We start from the raw sequence: 16,182 nt of genomic DNA, 5'->3' as shown, positions 1-16,182 counted from the left end.
AAGCGTTTTTTTTTAATTTTTTTTTTACATCATATGTCTCTTAGTTCTCAAGGTTAACATCGTTACATTATTCACAGCTGGGAGGCGCTTCTATTCTCAAAAGAGTTGTGAAAGTACATTTTGTGCTTTGTTGACCTGACCCGACAGTGCATAAAAAGCCCATTTTCTTCCCGGTTTCCTCCAGAGAAAATCTTTTCTTTTATTAGACTTTCGTGCTGGGCTTGATAAAGGGGAAACTAACTTTGAAGTAAACCAGTGCCTTTCAACACCAAACGCATTAAAATAAATGCGTTCACTGCTAATTATCATAGTTTTTCCGTTTGTCATTGTCTGTCATTGGATATATTGCATGCTGCAAGCATGTTCAAACCAAATATCCACTTAAACAAAACATTCATTCAAATTTGACCAAATGGAGTGTTTTGGGTACGACCTTATTCGTTCTCTTCGTACCGTTGTGGTACTTTAGAGTAGTAAGAATATAATGGCTATTGTCTATATATTGATGTATCTATGAAGACAATTATCTATGGCTCACAATCCACAAAAGGTTGTGTAATAGAAAATGGGAGTACACTTTACTGTGTATTCAGACATTTTCACAATTTTTTGTCGATAATTGCCCACACTGTGTCCCATCCTTGACAAGGATCAGGAGCTACGCCCATAAAGAAGAAATACAAAGACTAAGGAGAAGAGACATAAGGCATTCACACAGTGCATTAAAACACCCGGGGTCGTAATACAGATAGTGCCCTGGGGGCACAATGGTTGTTAGCAGCGGAATGTTGTGCACCCGGCGCACTATGGTACACACAAGAGGCCACAGATGCTTGTACAGACCCTTCTGCCACAGTTTTCTCCATCTGTGCGTCTTCTCTCCATCTGCCAAATGTGTTTGAAAAACAAAGTTATGGCGTAATGAAGAGGTTGGTTACAGTGAATATTTTGTACTGTGATGCCACCAGCCTCTCCCTTGCCTCATCTGATGCTCAAATCTTTCCATCAGAAAGAGTCTTTTTACAAAATAACACATTTCATTTACTTTCTTAATGTTAGTGAGGCAGGAACCAGAGAGGGACTCATCGCAAGAAGTAAGATCTCCATGCCAAACATTTACAATCTATCTGTAAAGTGACAGTGGCACCTTGACAGTGCGGCATCATTGAGTGCATGCAGTGGTCAGGCAAACCACTGTCTGGACCTATTTCTGTCCGTGGCCCTGGAATTGCAAACTGTCAAATCAAATATGGATTGCATTCAAATAACATCAACCATCTCATTCTTTCAAAATTCAGGCAATGTTGAACATCATGTGTGTGTTCTCTTGCGAGTTATAAGGGGGCAATTGGCCAAACAATATTCCCTGCAAATCTCAAGGACTCACACTGCTTGCATTAGGTTTTGCTATCATCTTTTTAGATTGCAATGCATTTTTGAGTATTTTGCATTGTTGTAGTCAGTTGCACTGGCTTTGTGAATGCGTAATTTTGCAAACATCAGGCCAATAAATGTTCTTGAAACAAATTACCTTCGAGGTTGTCCTTCTCCTCAGGTTCAAATATTACATCTTTCTACTCTCTCCAGGAAAAGTGTGGTTGGACCTCTGTGTTCAGCAGCAGTTTTGTCAGACAATGAGGCATATAGCAGATCATGGCCACACAGACCTTGCTTCAGTTTGGTGGTGAGACAGTCAATGAATGTGACTCCAAAGGATTTGCAATGTATCTTTCTCCATGGGTCTATGGAGTTTCTGTACAGGTACTGTAAGTTGGAGAGAAGTAGTTGGCAGTATCGACCTCTCAACTAGATCAAGTGATTCTAGTGATACTTAGAAGAAGAAAAGGAAGAGGCTGGTGGCAGAGTAAGCCTTTATGCCACTTTGACAAGGTCTGTAGGTACTCAGAGGAGGCAGCAGAAGCTTGCTCATGCTTTTGTGGCACACTTGTTGAAGAAGGAGGCAACTCAATGTACACTGCAGTATGAAATGACTTGGGTTCTGGCCTGCTATGAGTTTAGAACCATGAACAAAAACCCACACTGCCTTTAGCACCTTACTATCAGAAACACTATAACCTCTTAAAATTTAACATGATATCCCCATGCCATCTTGCTGGCCAAGCCATGTGATCATCACATTTTCTGAAACTAGTGTCTTTGTGAGAGCATTTTATGGTTGATTATTAACTATCTTCCGCCAATTAAAAAACTCGCCTGCTAGAAGCATTTTATTTTACACCTCATTGGGAGTCCATTGATATTTTCTGCTAAATTTACAGCAATGTCATCAATGATGTAATGTCTAATGTCATCAATGATGTCATCAATGATGTCATTGACATGTCTTAAGGGATATAATATGTCAGGTCATATGCAGTGCATGATGGTGCTGCAAGTTACAATTATAACTGGTGAATTTCAGTGTTTTTTGAGTCTAAAATGTTACATTTTTACTGACATTTTCACCTAACTATAACATCACTGTAACCTTTGTTTTTTTCAGTAAATGTCTATGGTTTCTTTTAACCATGCCTAACTATAACTTCTAGGGATTTTTTTTTAACAGAAAGTCATGTCAATATAGAAAAGGCAGTCATTTTGGCTTAGTCAAGGGATGACTACTTCAATATACAAAACAGGCGTATTGGCTTTGTCAAGGGATCACCATGTCTATTTATAAAAGCAAGCCTATTGGCTTTGTCAAGGAGTCAGGACTTCACTATGTAAAGGATAGCCTGTTGAATTTAGCACCGGCTAACCAACTTAAAAGAACAATATTAACATGTTAGAATTCACCATTAAAGCCAACAGGTTCCATAACCATATTCAAAGATTTCCATCATTAATAAAAATCATTTTAATGTCTGACAAAATAAACAATTAAATAAAGCATTTCTATTCAAAACTTAAACATGGGTCAGGGACATTTCTTTATACGTCCCATGCCATTTTATGCAGCCATAACATGATTTACAAGCATTCTCTGCATTACGTGTGGAAGAGCAAAAGCTCTTGCTCTGTAAATGCTAGGAAAGAACATAGACTTTTTCTGATGTCATGTCCAATAGACCCCTAGGAAACTTAGGGTTCATTTTAAGAAAATGTTTATAGGGACTGCTGCATTTCCTGCAGACTCCAAAAACACCTAGAAACATGCTGGTAGTGACGCTGCCCAGACTAGGGAACCTCCATTGAGCAACATATACGTAAGTTAGCCCATGAAGAAAATAATAAAGCGCTTCGGGCCAAGAGCAATAAATAATACATTAGCAACTGCAGACGTACATTGTAGGAAAGTGCCCCTTTTTGTATGGTTCCTCACACACATTTTTCCCCCAACACTGATGTTTATGACTCTGTTAGTGAGCTGAAAGCCTGCTAATCAGGCCCGGGTGACTGTGCTCTCTCCCTAAATTGTTATGTTTACTTGGTGATTACCTAATTTGCATGACTTTACCCCATTATAAGTCCCTAGTAGATAGTACCAGGTGCATAGGTGGTAAAGGGATTCCCAGGACTGCAGCACACGTTGTGTTACCCTGGGTGACCCCCCCAAAGTGCTGGTGGCAGGCCTTCCATTGCAGACTGCCAGAGTGGTGCAAACTGCTAGAGGTCAACTGTGCCCTCGACAAGAGTGGCACAGTCTCTTGCACTGCCTTACATGTATGTCAGACACCCCTAAGACTCAGGAGGCAGGGTGCCTTACTTTTTAAATGCAAACATATAAGCATGAACTTCTATATCACTGTTGTATCCTTTCCATAAAGGTATACTATAAGTGCAGGCTGGTCAATTGGATAACATGGGACGTATGCCCCGGTTGACCAGGGCTGCTAGCTCCATTATGGTACTGCCTAGATATATAGAGATTGGTGTCAAACAATTTACCTTCTATCCCCCAACACAAATCTTGTATCGAGGGACAGCTGCCACGCATCCAGGTGGAACACTAGAGGCTGCCCATCTGTTTGCCACTTTCCTTTATGGTCTGGTTGAGCAGCCTCTGCTTTTTCCCATGCTTGCTGCTGCAAAGACAGAGTTCTGACCTCCTGTCAGGCAGCCTGGGTGCTCCCAGAGGTCAGAACAAAGGGCTGAGGCAGGAGAAGGGCACTCCTCCTGCCCCCCAGCCTGGTTAGTGAATACAGCCATCAGGGTGCTGAGCTTCAAAGGCTGCACCGCCCCGATAGCCATCTGCACTGCCTTCCAGTGGGGAAACAACATTCCCCTCCCACAGGCATAATTGCTCGTGGACAGGCAGGATATTAGGTATGGAGGACTGCGCACACCCCCAGCAGGATGAGCAGCCCAGTCTGTGCACTAAATTTTAATATCTGCCATCTTAGGAGTGCAGAATAGAGGGTTCTGGGTAGCTAAAGGTGACCTGTCCCACCAGATGTGGTCACCTCAGGGGCAAGTTAACTGAAGGAGCTCACTGCCCATTGGTCACTAGTCTCCACACCCCTAACCCACCTAAATCCAGGATTTAAGGGACACCCCTGGAATCAGAACCTCAGATCGGATCGACCAACTTCAAAGAAGGACCTGAAGAAGCTCTGCATCACTGACAAGCAAACTCTGTCCACTGCTCCACAGCAAAAGAGGGAAACTCAGTACCTGAAGCAATAGACAGGGAAATGCATGATCAGCATTCATCCTTGACTGAAACTTGTCACTCTAGACCAGACGGACACCTGTGGAAGCCAAATGCACATTCAGTCTCCTCTAGACTGGTGGCGCCAGTCCCCAGCAAACTGCAAGTAAAAAGGACCACAGAATCTGAAGTTTCACAGGCCATCGGCCCGCCATAGGCTCATCAAAAACCAGATAGTCCAGAGTCTTCTGGGAGTCATAGTCCAGCCTGCCTCCAAGTTTCAGGTAACTTCTCAAAGGGTTCCTGCACCTTTACTGCTGCCAAGACTTGTTGGTTGCCAGTCAGGAAACTAACCCCTTTACTTAATGCTGCAGGTGCAGGGTATAACGTGCAACCTGCATCTGACAACTGCAACCCAGCCTCAGCTAGGGTTTTCCATGTCCTTGTCAACATTGGTGTGGCAGTGGTAAAATCAGCATCAGCACAAGCCCCATTCAGCACCACAGACAGCCAGTACAACTCTTCACCTGGACCCCGTGGACCTGGTAGAAGTGAACTGACTGTTGTGGTCTCGTCCAAGGGCCTGCACTAGCTTAACCGTGCAAAGGTTCCCCGCAGCTCGACCACCAAGCTGTCACCAGTGGCATCACTGTCATTGACTTCAACGCGAGTTCTGTTCAGCACCACAGCCAGCCAGGACAATTCTGCACTGGGACTCCATGGATCATGTAAAACTGCTCGTGCTATTGTAATCTGTCCCAGGGACTGCACTAGCCTAATCCCCCAGGGTTTCCATGCAACTTGTCTTTTAGGTGTATTTTTGCAGCATATGACATTTTCCTAATGACTTCAATGGAAAGATAAATGAAATGTCTGCAGTGATTATCTATTGCTTCTAAAATCAATATTTCTGGTTCCACCGAACCTATACAGTTCATTTTGTTTTTTAAATTCATATAAAAATATGCTCTATTTTTATAAATGTTTGTTGGATTTCTTTCAAGTCATGTCAATTACTTATCGTTCATATTTGTGCAGTGAAATGCTTAACACATGTTCCTTTAATCTCTTCAGTGTGCATGGCGGAATGGTCCGTCATGCGCACCGATGCTTGTGTGCAGAGGACAGAACCATTCCATTCTTATCACAAGAGCCCCAAATCCCTCTGCTGTTTACAGCAGAGGGATTTGTTTTTTGTAAAAAATAGCCTTTTAATTTTCAATGAAATGACGAGCAGCATGCATGGCACGCTGATGTCATTTCACTGAGAACAAAGGTGAAATGAGCCAATTGCTCATTTAACTTTTACTGCCTAGGTGTTCATGGGGCTATCTCAGCCCCCCCAATTACCTAGGCAAATGGGAGAGGTATCATTGGAAAGGAGGAATTCCTAGTTGATCTCTGCTTCGGGATCGCTAAAGGAGGGTAATCCCCAAGCAGGTATCCACCCAATATACACCAGGAAGGGGGGAGCGGTCCCTTGGGCAAGGACTTTTGATCCCCCTTAATTTTGTGCCATAATGAGTCTTTCTGCCCCCCAGCAGCCCCAGATCTGCTCATAAGGGGGACAGAAAGCTCCCTAGTTACTAGGGATTTTTTAAATAAAAGATGGAGGCTGGCCACAATGGACATGCCAATGCCTCCCACCCTCCAGACGCAAATGGGAACAGTATTTCTGCCTGCCCTTAGGGGCAGATGGGGTCAATTACCCCATCTACCCCACAGAGGGGGGGACACCCACTGGACACAAGGGATTACTCTTTTTATTTATATTGGTGGGAGGCTGCCCAACATGGGTTGTCCATGTCCTCCCCACTGAAAAAGAGAAACGGGGGAAATTACCCCATCTGTTACCCAGTGGGGTAAAAAGCCCATTAGACACCAGGGATTCCTTTTTTTTGTAAGTTGTGGCTGCCCAGCATGGATATGACCATGCCCCACCCCTTCAAAAATGGGGAAACAGTATTTCTGCTCCCCTACTGACTAAAGCATTTCACTCCAATGACAAGCAAGAGGATATTTGATTTTGTTGAGTGTTCTTTTTACAAATTAAGTCAGGAGAGTTTGGCTAACTCTCAGTATCATCCCACTTGTAAAGGTGAACAGCCTAAAAATGTATTAATAAATCTGCCCCTTTAGACCCGCTTTGGTCCCCCCTCAAACTACTTACATTTTTTATCCATTCCTTGTCACAGGCACTTGGCCCACCCCCACTAGTGAGGTATCATTTTTATTGGGAGATTGAGGGGAACACTGAGTGGTAAGAAATGTGTGCCCCCCCTTCAGCTTCCAGAACTTTCCATCACAGAAGTGTGAGGAAAATGTGTTTTTAGACATATTTTGAGGTTTGCAAGGGATTCTGGGCAACAAATGTGACAGGACGCACACAAGTCATCCCTCTCTGAATTTCCCTAGATAACTAGCTTTCAGAAATGTACAGGTTTTTTAGGTTTCCCTCACAGAAATATGAGGGAAATTTGTTTTTTTTTTAAGTCAAAGTTTGAGGTTTGCAAGGGATTGTGGGTAAAACAACCTGGGGAGAGACACACAAGTTACCTCATCCTGGATTCTCCAACATATCTAGTTTTTTAAAAAGTACAGGTTTGTTAGGTTTTCTTTGGTGCAAGCTAAGGTAGGGCCTAAAAACACACCTGCTCACTTTGCAAAAAACAGGTCAGTTTTGCTGGGGAAAATCTGATGTATCCATGATGTGTTTTGGACTGTTTCCTGTCACAGGCACTAGGCCTACCCACACACTTGTGACGCCATTTTGATGAGAAGAGATTAGAGAATGGTGGGTGGAAAGAAGTTTGTGGCTCTGTGCAGATTCCAGAACTTTCCTCACAGAAATGTGAGGAAAATGTGTTTTTATTCAAAAGTTCAAGGTTTGCAAGGGATTCTGAGTAATACAACCTTGTGAAAGCCACATACGTTTTCATAAATGTATAGGTATGCTAGATTGCCTTACGTTCAAGCTGAGGTTGTGCCCAAAAACCACAGCTACCCACTTTGCATTAAAAAGGGTCAATTTTGAGTAGAAATATGTAATGTTTCCATGTTGCATTTTGGACTGCTTCCTGTTGTGGGCACCAGACCTAACCCCCAAGTGAGGTACTGTTTTTATTGAGAGATTTAAGGGAACACAGAATAGTAGAACAAGTGTTATTACTAATTGTATTCCTCTGCATTTGCACTTTCCAAATGTAAGACAATGTGTAAGAAAGAAGTAATTTTGAGAAATGCCCTCTAATTCACATGCTAGTATGGGTACCCACAAATTCAGAGATGTGCAAATAACCCCTGCTTCTAAACTCCAAATCTTGTGCCCATTTCACAAATACATTGGTTTCCTTGATACCTATTTTTCACTTTTCATATTTTACCATATGAATTGCTGAATGCCCGATACACATTGAGATACCATTGCAACGTATAGCTCAGTTATTGGCCCTGGGTACCTAAGGTTCTTGATGAAGTTGCAAGCCATATATATCCCTGCAACTAGAAGAATGCAACCAACGTACCAGTACATTTATTTTAAAAAATTGCCATAGTTAGAAAAAGGTACAGAAGAAAACATGGACACAAATGGCTGTTTTTTTCAACTCAATTTAAATTTTTTTTTTATTTCAACTGTTGCTTTCTATAGGAAAACTTTGGAGAAACTACACAATTAACCCTTTCTGAATTCAAAATTGTGTTTACTCTTCTGAAATGAATGGCTTTCCAGGATCCACCATTGGTGTCACACACATTTCTGGCACTAACTTGAAGGAGGTTGAAAGCAGACAAAATAGGAAAAATGAACTATGCCCTCGTAAAATGCCAAAACTGTGTTGAAAATGTGTTTTTCTGATTCAAGACTGCTGTTCTTGAAAGCTGGAAAGATGGTGATTTAGCCCCATAAATCCTTTGTTGATGCCATTTGCAGTGAAAAACAGACCCTTTCTTCTGTAGTATTTTTTCCCATTTTTTCCCCAAAACTCAAAATGCAGCTATATTTTATGTTCTCTGTGCCCCACAGGGGAATTAAAAAACCCTGGGTTCTTGTATAATCCCCAGGATATTAGGAAAAAAGGACACAAAGTTTGCTTGGATACCTTATGTGAACAAAAAGGTATGGGTGCCTATGAGTAAAGTAGCCCAAATAGCCAAAAAAAGGCTTAGCATATCTAGCAGCAAAAGGTTTAAATAAAGTAAGTAAAGCCTGACTGCTCTTTGCCACAGTACTGAACTAAGAATTTACTACTGTGAATCCAAGGACCATTTCTGCCGTATTGTTAGAGTATTACATGGTGAGGACTAATGCCACACCACATAATACTTCACTTTCCTACATTGGTGATTCAGTGGTGGGATCTTGAATTTGTGTTTCAAAGTACCACTTGGTCATAAGTGTATTTTGCATGATAAATCCACTGAATTAACATTTGCATCAAAAATGATTTTTGCATTTTTTTTTCTAATTTGCTTGTAAGAGCTCTGGATAGACCCCCCTCCATTCCATTACATGACTAAATAGGCCTAGTGAGTTAGGATTTTTTCCCAATTATGTTAATAAGATTCCAACTCTTAGTTTAACAAAGCAATATGGATGCCAAGAGTCTTGACTCAACCTTCCTGCCAGCCTTCAGGATCAGTGATCTGAGAGCTTTGTGCAAAGCTAGAGGCATTGGTTATGGAGCTACAGCCAAAAAGGAGGAGCTTGAAAAATCCCTCAGCCTCTATGAAGAAGAGAGGGTAGAGAAGGAGGCTTCTTCCTCAGAAGGTGAACCTGTGCAGATGGAGGAAGATGCACTTGCCCTAGGAAATGAAGGGGAAGGAAGTTAAGACCTTGATTCTCCAACCTTCCTTATAATCCCTTCACCAGTGGGAAGTGACACAAGTCACTCGAGTAGACCAACCAATGGTAAGAATGTAGAACTCCTTGAGGATGAGTTGGACTTTACCCTCCTGGAGGAGAGAAAACTCAAACTTGAGTAGAAGAGACTAGCCCTAGAAGAGAGGAAGGCTAAATTGGACCTTAGGCCCAAAGATGGTGGCAGCAATTCTAACAGAGAAAAAGAGGAATCCTTTGATCCAAAAATACCCAAAGGGATTGTCCCTAAGTTTAGTGATTGAGATGGAATCACTTAATGCTTTTCAGCCTTTGAGAAGGCCTGCTGAATGAGGAGGGTGCCATCTCATCACTGGGCCTCTCTACTTTGGGAGTTATTCCAGGTTAAGGACAAAGATAGACGTGTGACCCTTCCTGAGGAGGTGACAAAGCTCCATAAACATATTATGCTGATTAGCCTCCTTTACCTGGGAGATAGCCCTGGAATCAATACTTGCATGATTTTTAGTGTAATCCCACAGACCCAGCTCTAAGAAATCTTTTTTATATATTTAAACTAAGGGATGCTGAGAGCATTGTCCAGAGAAAGACAATCTTTCAGTATATCCTTTGAGAGTTGGGCGTCAGGATCCCCAGCAATAAAGGTAACGGTACCAGCTTTATCCTCTCTTTAACAGTTGTTAGACCAAGCTCTAAATGGTACTTAAAAGCAGGGAATGAATCGGGAGCAGCCAGCAACCTACAAACAAACTTATTTTCTACAAACCTGTTTGTCCCAGGACCTCTAGACACCAGACCCCTGCACTATATATCACCACAGAGACACATTTGTTCTGATAAACCTTAGTCAATTCCTAGACTGTTTTGTGTCCCAGCCTTCTTGCAAAGGGGAACACCGCCTCCACCGCTCTTTAAGTAAGAGCAGCCCTAGACTGAAGTAGGCTCTACCAGGTTAGACTTTGATCAAAAGTGTGTCCCAGATAATTAAAACATTTCACTCTATGGATTTCTGTCCCCCCCAAAAAAGAAAGTCCAAGTTTTCACATTTCTTGGGCCTAGGCTCATCTTAAAAGATTTTTCAAAATGTGTTTTGAGATCAAGACCCCCCCCCACTCCTAGAAGGGCTTAGACCCACCACAGAAGAATAGAGGCTAAAGCTTAGGGTCACACAGAAAGGTCAGAACTAGACCTGGGTGGACTTTGTGGACTGTTCAGTCAAAGCACTAGAGGGATGGATCAAAAGCAAAAAGGTGGCCACTTATGATGGGTTGTACAATTTAATCATGAATTCAGAGCGCATCCTAACCAATTGTACCACAGAGAAATTGTATCAGCATCTGGTGGATTCTGAGTTGTCTTCTATCAGAGAGTTAGGAAGGATAGCTGACAAACTGATCAGTTCCAGGTAGCCTGAAAAGACCCAGAGTGGGGCTAACCATAAAAAGGGTTCGCAAGCTTCCCAGAGGGGGAAAGTGGTGAGCAAGGAGGAATATGAATACAAAGAGTTCTCTAAAGGGCCCCAAAAGGCTTTGTAGGATAGCAGTCCCTGAGACCTCTCACAATCCAAAGGAAAAGGGTATCAGAAAATGAACTAGGACCAAAAGAAGGCTTCTGGGTTGTGCTATGACTGTCATCAGACAGGCCATACAAAGGAAGATGCATCATGCTCCAAAAAGTCCCTCAGTGGTGGAGAATCCCAAGAGTTGGCTAGCATAGGGGTGTGGATGCAGGTGTAGTCTGGAGAGTCCAGAGGTCACACTGAAGCTACATTAGTGTCCTTAGGTGGGGTGGACATTGAGATACAGGCTGTCTTACCTCCAAGCATGGGGACATACAGACAATGGCTGAAGATCAATGAGGCTGAGGTAGAGGCTCTGAGGGGTAGAGGTGCCAGTGTCACTATGGTGGCTGTTATATTGGTTTCCCCAGACCAAATGTTGCCTGGTGTTAGTTACCAAGTGACCGATTCTGACAATGAAACTAAGCTACATACCATGGCTTTGGTGAGCTTAGACTGAGGAGGAGTTACTGGCCTAAAGAAGGTGGTTGTGTCCCCTGCCATCCCAATGGAGTGTCTGTTGAGGAATGGTCTGGGAACTTCTGCTTGGGCAGAGATTGAAAAGAAGGCTCATGCAGAAATGCTGGGCCTTCCTCCTGAGTGGATGTTTGTCTCAACCATGTAGTAACTTCTCCAGAGGGTACTTGAAGAGAGAACTGTAGCTGAGGGAGCCTGGCCTGACCTGGCAGAGCTCCTCAGTGCAGAAGGACCCTCCGGAGAGGACCTATGCCAAGGGCAAAGGGAATGTCCTACTCTTGAAGTCCTCAGGTGGTAAGCTGCCAGGCAAGAGGAGGGTGATGTCAGTGGTACTTACAGAGTCTACTGGGAAGATGGAGATCTGTACACTGAGGCCAGGGATCCAAACCAGGGGCATCCAGGAGAGTGGTTGTCCCCCATTGCCCCTTTTTGGATTTAAGGACTTTGTTGAATTTGAAATCACTTATATAAGGGTGTTATACAACTGCACCAGGATTTATCTATACTTTTCTTTTATTTTTTTAATTTATTGTCGTGGGTGGCCTGCATTTGGGACCCAGTTATAGCTTTACTTGTAATTTTTGTTCTGAAAAGGAAAAATGTTTTACAATTCACTGCATTTTCTCCATGTTTTGATTTGTAAATTTGTAATATTCATTAATTTCACTATGTTAATGTTAAGTGGCCTAGTCTGTTAATGGAATAGGGCTTCCAGCTATAGGCCCTGTACTAGTCATGGGTGCATGATGAAACAACTGTTTGTGGTGTCTGTGGAGCTGAAACACATGTGTTGTTGTTGTAAAACCTTTAGCCCCTTTAATTTTAGTCAATGCTGTTTGTTTCTCCTATACCAGTGTCTTCTTTCTCTGACCAGTGCATGAGAGTGTTTGTCATAAGCCACTATTTGTCTTTGTTTCCCATGTCGTATGGCCAGGGGCCCTTTTTGTTTAGTCAATTATAGTCCTATTCTTATATGTGTTTTTTGTTTTCTATTCATCCTGCTTGTTGGTTGACCATGTGGCTGGAGGCCATTTTGTGTAAGCAGCCAGTAGTCCTGCATGTGTTCTTCTTTGTTGTGGTGTCCATGCCTCCTTGCTGGTTGTTGTTTGACCATGTGACTGATGGCCATTTTGAGTAGACAGCCAGTGTGCTTTTAGGCCTGCATGTATTCTTCTTTGTTGTGGTAGCTATGCCTCCTTGCTGGTTTTGTTTGACAATGTGGCTGGCGGCCGTTTTGTGTTAGTAGCCAGTCTGCTTTAGGCCTGCATGTGTTCTTCTTTGTTGTGGTAGCCATGCCTCCTTGCAGGTTGTTGTTTGATCATGTGGCTGGTGGCTATTTTGTGTAGGCCGCCAGTGTGCTTTAGGCCTGCATGTGTTCTTCTTTGTTGTGGTGGCCATGCCTCCTTGCTGATTAATGTTTGACCATGTGGCTAGCTGCCATTTTTGGTAGGCAGCCAGTGTGCCTTAGGCCTGCATGTGTTCTTCTTTGTTGTCGTGCCATGCCTCTTTGTTGGTTGTTGTTTAGCCATGTGGCTGGTGGCCATCTTGTGTAGGCAGCCATTGTGTTTTAGGCCTGCATGTGTTCTTCTTTGTTGTGGTGGCCATGCCTCTTTGCTGGTTGTTGTTTGACCATGTGGCTAACTGCTATTTTGTGTAGGCAGCCAGTGTGTTTTAGGCCTGTATGTGTTCTTCTTTTTATGGTGGCCATGTTTCCTTGCTGGTTGTTGTTTGACCATGTGTCTGGCCACCATTTTGTGTGTTATTCAGGCCTAGTAGGTCAATGCTTATTACTAAATGTACTGTATGAGCATTTTTCACCTCCACTACTCCTTGCCTCCCAAATTCCTGTGGTTTTGCATGGTAGTCCCCTTCCCTTAGTACATCAGCAATTAAAATCTATTTAAAAAAAATGTTATTCTTTCTTTCGAATGTTCTTCACAAACTTTATTTTATTATAACAGTATAATATTAAAATTTAAATATTTTTTATTTATTTTTTCTTGGTTTTAGAATTTTTATAAAATAAATGAAAATGTTTTGATTTTTTTTCCCATTTTCCCCATTAGCCCCATGTCTGCCATAGGCGTAAAGTTGCACTATATTACATTATTCAAGGATTATTATTCCATTTGTCACCAGCACCTCCCAGAGTGCCACATGCCAACTTGATGCAGACAGGTAAAGCTAAAAGTTACTTTCTGTATGTTGTAGTTGCTCTTTCTTATCCTTCATGACTGTACATGATAATGAAAGCTAATGTTGGTGTGGTTTTATGAATGTATATACTGCATTTCATAATTATTTATGGGTTTAGTTAAGTAACCATTAGAGGATAACGTTTCTACTACTAATGCAACTGCAACAATGCCACATTTCACTGATCCTGCTTGCATGTTTGCTTTTAGGTGCACAAAGAGAAAGAGACATCACCCACAGTACTGCCAGGCATACGGCCTGTGCATGATGTGATGCGTGACCACACTCACAAACACACGGTCATCTCTTCAGCTTGTGAAGCTAAGTCCAACTGCCAACTGACAGCTTCAAGATGGCCCCAAAGAAAGCTGCGACCAAGAAAGCAGCCAGTGATAAGAAAGAATTTCCCACCCCTGGTATGTCTCCCCAGACATTTTTTGGGCAAAAACTTGTGCCTGCCACACCAGCCTCAGGGAAGGCAGCTGGGAGCAGCACTCCGGATCAGTGGCCCCATTCCAAACAAGGCCCAAGCCCATGTCTGGCACAGAGGCAGCCTCTCCAATCACAGGAACGCCGATGAGCAATGACGTTGAATTAGACTTTTCTTTTTCTCAAAGTAGTACCCAATCATAGTAGGAAACTCAGGCCAGTGGACAACAACAGCTGCAGCCAGAAATAGCAGTTCCTCCTGAATTAGGAGCACATCAGGATGTTGAGTGTCATGCAGAGGAAGCCAAAGAAGCTCCTATTTCACAAGATCCACTGTCCTCCAGCTCTCTGTCATCTTCTTCAAGATGCCCTTCTGATAATCAAGACTCCACTTGGATGCCACCTCAGTCTGAGACATGCCAAGAGAAGCAAGAAGTTAAAAGGAAGGTTCTTGAAAGTGTTAATGCGTCCCAATCTAGATAATCTATTCACTCTGGGACTCGTTTTAGGCCAATGAATCTTTTGACCCTGATTGAAGACACCTTAAGACGAGATAACTAATCAACATGTCAGTCAATAAGTCAATAACGTCATCAATAGTCACCCTATCAACTCAATTAGGTTAATCAATAAAATTAATAAGACTCGGAAACCACCATGACCTTTCAGTTATGAATAACCACACCAGTTTAGTGCAATTTTATGATGTTTATTCCCTATTGATTACAATTCTACTAGTAAGTTTATTAGTCTCAAAACCATGAAACACATCAGCGTTGTCATAATATGGCAACTCAAATAAGATTTCATCAAAGCAAAGATCACGAACATTAGAACATAACACGACGTCAACATAGGTTAACCTTAGCAGAGTATCACCCCACTATCTCCATCCAGTGGGTTTCCAGTGGTACCATCAAAATTGTCACCTCATAACAGTTCTCAGGTAGTTTATTGGTTCTTGTGATTGACGTCCCCAACGGGTAGAATGTCCGGTATGATTTCATCTTCTTGTGGTCCTCTCGCATCCCCAGTCAGTGGTTCCATTGTCTGTACCGGTTTAGGCGACCTTGTACCTGTAACAAGTCTACACTGTTGCATTCAGCAAGAATGTTTCCTTAAGCAAGTCGAATTTCATGAGAACAGATCTACTACAGTTACACTCATCTTCTAGCTTCTGGAAAAATACGATTACATGTTCTTCAGCAAGTCAGCACACTGCACGTTAGAAAAACACATTTAATATGAAACCGGGCAGCTAGGCCCGATTCATGCTAACTAAGGCCTAGTGAATTAATTTGCAAAACCTTAATGTATAGCTCTTAATACTAATACAAAATCATACATTAGTGCATCAATAACTCATTTTTAGTAAATTTTATTAGTCTCCGTATATATTGGTGGCCACTCCCTGTGGGCACATTTCGGACTCAAGTTTAGTAGGACACATTAATACATTTTCAATGCGGCATTATTATGCATTAGTTCATAAACATTTCATGTTAATTTTGATTATAGGAGCTACGCTCCAACAATCCCTCCTCTGATGACACTTGTCATCATACAAAACCTTTCCCTTCACACCCTTTCACTTTCTTAAATTGCGCATTTCAATTTCTTCTCCCTTCCTTAATTTTGCATACGTTTCTTTGAATATTTTCTCCTTTTTCTTTTCCTCTTTCCTTTTATTGCGTTTTGCCAATTTTTCTCTAATTCTTTTACTAATTTTGCATGATAACCATAGTCTGAATAAACAAGCTAGAACAATCAATATACCCCCTATTATTTTTGCAAGTATCCCATTCCAAATACTACTAAACCAATTCCCTACTTTAGCAATTCCCTTTCCAACCTCTTCCCAAACTCCAGGTTCCTTCAGCTCCTTCAAATCTGTACTATCTCTTGTTAGGTTAGTAAGCATACTCCTAATCTTATTACTATTGTCAGGTATGAATGCACAACAATGGCGCTCATTAAGCATCCTACAGCTTCCGCCAGTTTTTGCTAAAAGAATGTCTAAAGCAAGCCGGTTTTGAAGAGTCATAGCCCTCTCCACAGCAAGTTCAGTATCCATCAGGAGTATAGCCCCTGTGA

The sequence above is a fragment of the Pleurodeles waltl genome, chromosome 1_2 (genome assembly GCF_031143425.1).
Source record: "Pleurodeles waltl isolate 20211129_DDA chromosome 1_2, aPleWal1.hap1.20221129, whole genome shotgun sequence".
Classification (NCBI taxonomy): domain Eukaryota; kingdom Metazoa; phylum Chordata; class Amphibia; order Caudata; family Salamandridae; genus Pleurodeles; species Pleurodeles waltl.
Note: the sequence above shows the minus strand (reverse complement) of the source record.